This window comes from Elephantulus edwardii, unplaced genomic scaffold, assembly GCF_000299155.1.
Source record: "Elephantulus edwardii isolate Elephantulus edwardi_28Jun2011 unplaced genomic scaffold, EleEdw1.0 scaffold00125, whole genome shotgun sequence".
Taxonomy (NCBI): domain Eukaryota; kingdom Metazoa; phylum Chordata; class Mammalia; order Macroscelidea; family Macroscelididae; genus Elephantulus; species Elephantulus edwardii.
The window spans coordinates 7,342,597-7,347,360 of record NW_006399875.1 but is presented as its reverse complement, the minus strand read 5'-3'; positions in this window follow the sequence as shown (position 1 = coordinate 7,347,360).

The following is a 4,764-nucleotide window of genomic DNA, read 5'->3' as shown; positions in this document are numbered from 1 at the left end:
ATTAATAATAATTAAAAAAATTTTAAAAAAGAATGCAGAGATTGGTGGGCATTGTAGACTATCCTTTGAAGGCAGGAATCCCAGGATAAGGAGAGAACCAGCACTGAGGTCCCATGAGCTTATATAAGCCTTTCGTAGGGAGAGGCTTATATCCCTATCCAATCCTCTCTCCTCAATACAATAAATACTTCAGCACAAGATAAACAGTTAATCATTGGCTAGGAAAGATATTTTGAATGAAAAAAATCTTAGACACCCAGAGGTTGGCAAAGCAACTTCTCAGCCATAGACCACTTGAACTCCTGATACAGATAAGAGTTCCATACATACTTTCTCTAATTATCCATAAGTGTGAAGATTGATTGCCTTTAAATGAAAGCATCTTGTGTATACTATAGACCACGAGACCAAGAACAAGTCTGTCTTAGAAGAAGTAGAGCCAGATGCTCTTTAAGATCAAGGGTGGTGAGGCTGCTCCCATATTTGGTCATGTCAACAAAAGGTTCTAATTCCCGGAGAAGGGTATCATGCTAATTAGAGAATCAGTGAAAAGAGATGACGCCATGAGAATTAACACAGTGGCTGCAAAGATGTCAGTGTTGGCTCACACATGGCAGTGTTTGTAAGAACGCTACAGGACTGAACAGCGCTTCTTTCTATTAGACCCAGAACTGCTAGGAGTTGGAACTTACCATCAGTGAGACTCACTCAAGATATCCTATTCTTTCAACTAATAAAATATACGGTGAATGGAAGTTAGACTGGATTTGAATCTGTATCACTGCCCCACTGCATTACCAGTACGATGACATTTTTAGTTACTTTCTATATGTGGGAAAGTTGGACAGTGAAGAAAGATGAGAAAAGCAGCAGCAATGCCTTTGACTTGTGCTAAAGAAGAATACTGGTTGTTCTATACAGCTCTGCAGTTTGAATCCACCAGCTGCTCCGTGGAAGAAGGATGGACTGTTTTCCTCTAGCACAATGCACTGCCTCTGAAAACCCACTGGAGGGCCAACAGAGTCAGGTCCGACTCGACAGCACACAACAACAACAACAACACCATGTCCACCAAAAGAACAAAAATCTATCTTGGGGTCAGTGTAGCTAGGGTTTTCCTTAGAGGCAGAGATGGTGGAACTCTGTCTTACGTCTTGCAAAGAGACGTAATACTGGGAAAGTTGCAGGGTCCGAGAAAGGAAGAAGCACTTAGACAAGCTGAGTTGGCCCTGTAACCATGGGCCCTAGCATGTGGGAGGTCGTGAGGATGACACAGCTTAAGGCAGGGTTCAGATATGCTGTCCATACGCTCACTACCAACACGAAATTACTCTTTCTTCGTGGTCCCAATCATTAACAATGTTATTAAAGAGTTGGAAAAGCCTAAGAAGTAATGCAGGTCTTACTTATTTAGCAGTGGGACAACTTTCTTCCAAGTTGGATTGCCTTTGGGAATCAGTAGTTTCAGAATGGCGACACCTCAAATGATGTCACTCTTGACCCTTTCCTCTTCTGCTAACAACACCTTGATTATCAGTGTGATGTGATCATGGCCGCCTCCGTTTCCCAAGTTCCCAGCCCCGTATCCTCCACAGACACAGGAAACCTCTCAAGGGAGCTCACTGTTACTCTTTTCTCAGCCTCTGCTGAAGATAAAGAGCATTTTAAACAAATGAATGTTTGCAATCAGAGAAAAGCTCAGACTTCTAATTTCTGGAGTCCCAACACTCGGTGCTGTAATCAAGACCTCCCAGGCCCATGCCTCTTCTTAGATCAAGGCACACTCTTTCTATCCCCAAAGATCCTGAGGAGAAGCTTTAGTTATTGCCAAAGAATTTTAAACCCTAAACTAGTAAAACCTCAGGAATAATTCAGTATTGAGATAAATATGATACAGAATATTACTTTTAATAAACAGATGCTTTACCTTTACTTAGATAAGACTATATTTAACGGAAGGAAGCAACACCTCCAGAAGAAAAAAAAAATATGAGAAGGTGTCTGCCAAAATCGGTAGATTCTCAAGGTCCTCCTCAAGCACCTTAATTATCATCCTTTGCATTCATAGCAATGACTTTGGAAACTCTCCCGTGGTCATTCAGACAGCTGACGTCAGAAAGAGCTGGAACGGTGACTCCAGTAACCTTTTTCAGTGATTGCACCGTAGCTTCTGTGTCATTTCACTTCAGCCTTAACCTGATTCCACAGCAGCTCTTGACAAGGTGAACTTAATTAGCAAGCAGATGATGGGAAGATTGTGACATAAAATTGGAAGGAAAGTGCCCGTGAATCTGCGTTGTACCCTGTCCACTGTGACTGAGAACCCCTCAGCAATTGCTAGTTTTGTTCCAGCTTTTGCCATGAGACCATACTTGGCATCTGATGCCTTAGGCAAGATGCTCAATTAGGTTTGACGATAAAGATGCTTAGGTATCTATTATTGGCTAGGCTTTTGGCATCTAAAAGGAAGTTAAGGAAGAAGCAGCTGTGGTTTCAAAGCATCATCTCTAAGCTGAGAGATGCCAAAAATAACAAACTTTTTGGTGAAAGTGCCCTTGAAGTATCGCTGCTTTTCACATAAATGCTTGAGAAAGTAGTATTTTTGGTTCCCTAGCTCCTTGCACACAAGGCGGAAAAAAGTCGCTGCCAGCTTTAGGTCCTCAGATAAAACAACAACCAAAAAAAGCATAGGGAGGAGTCTCTGGAGGACTGCACTTTTTGTTCTGAAAGAATGAAAACTTACCCCAGACTGCACTTAAGCAATGTGGAATCGTTCAACTTGGGTAGATGAAAAGTCCAGAAGGAAATCAGGCTTCAGGCACGGCAGGATACAGGGGCCAAAGTCACAATGTACCTATTTCTCTCCATCCCTCAACTGTCTCTGTCTGTGCTGACCTTGATTTCCAGGTTCTGTTTAAGAAGATTGGAAGGAGTAGTTCTCTTTCACAGAAAACCAGGGAGATTTGTACTCCTGGCTTTTGATTAGCAACCCAGTAGTAACCCCTTACATCATCAAACAAGAGGACATTCAAGAAGTCTCAGCAAATACCTCAGGCATTTCCTTATGGGTCACATACCCATCCCTGAATGTGCTTTTATAAAGAAAAGAATAATAAGCTCTGAAGACACCTTTAAAAAAAAATCAGATGTCAAGCACAGCTTTAAAGTGCATGTCCTATATTGATTTTTGAACCAGTCCTGAAGGATGCTCAGAGAGGTTAGAACATTTGCTTAAGATCACACAGCGAGTGATGGGATTTGAAGGATGATGCTGAGATCTAAACTTGGAAGCACTTGAGTTAGGGGGAGCTGAGAGACTATCTAGTTCAAGGAGAATCAAGGTTACATCACTCAGAGATCCTCACCCAATCTGTTTTGCAACTTTCGAGGGATGTGCACACGTTTATTCAACCCAGGATACTTACAATAAGTAGAAAGAAAATTTACCCTTATACTGAACTGAGAGATCAATTACTCTCCCCAGTAAATTGCTCTCACTAGATCTCATAGGAATGGAACTATTCACTTATTCAATAATCACCTGACCCTTTGGGCCTCCAGAGCTTGATTAAGCAGCCTAAAACACTGAATTATTTTCATGTTTATTTTTGCCATTGTCAGTATGAATTACCCTATGTTCCACCGTCTATGCATTTGAGTTTTTCAATTGCACTTGAGTTTCAACCCAGCCTTTTTGCAACTTGACCCAGCATCAAAGCTGCTTCCAATGCACATCGTTATACAGCTTCACAGCCTTAATATTGAAATAGCAGAGTGCCCATTCAAAGATATGGAAGAGCAGGAATCATCTCAATTGTTGTTGTTATGTGCCATCAAGTCACTTGTGACTCATAGCAACCCTATATACGACAACTCTGAAACCTGTCCTATCCTGAGCATGTCTCACTGACTCAGACACACCTACCCACATTACCCCAGGTACTGTGTCAATCCATTTCATCTGGTACTTTTCTTTCCTGCTCTGTCTCTCCACCTTCCAAGCATGATGTCCTTCTCCAAGGATAGGTCCCTCCGGGCCACATGCCCAAAGTATGTGAGACAGAGCTTCAAAATCTTAGCCTCCAAGGAGAAACTTGGTTTTACCCTCTCCAAGACACACCTATCTGTTCTCTGGGCAGTCCTTGGTATGTTCAAGACTTACTCCAGCAGCACTGCCCAAAGGTATTGATTCTTCTTCTGTCATACTTAGTCACTGTCCACCTCTCTGATGCATAGCAAGTAATTGCAAAGACTATCACCTGATCAAACCTACCTTAGTCCTTAGCCTGACATCATAACTCTTAAGCACTTTGGAGAGGCCCCTGACAGCAGACTTCCCCTATGCAATTTATCTTTTGACTTCCTGTCTGCTGGCACCAAGAGTGTTGATTGTGGAACAGAGCAAGTTAAAATTGTTAACAACCTCAATATCTTCTCCATCTAACATGGTGCTGCCAATTGGCCCAGGGGTATGAATCTTTGTCTTCTTGATGTGAAGCTTCAATCCATATTGAAGATTATAGTCCTTGACCTTCTGCAGCAAATGCTTCATGCCCTCCTCAGTTTTAGCAACCAAGGTTGTATCATCTGTATAATGCAGGCTGTTGATGAGTCTTCCTTCAATTCTGATGCCACATTCCTCCTCATAAAGCCCAGCTTCCCAAATGATCTATTGCACATATGTTGTTGTTGTTGTTATGTGCTGTCGAGTCGCCTACGACTCATAGCGACCCTATGTACAACAGCCCTAAACTCCGCTCTGAC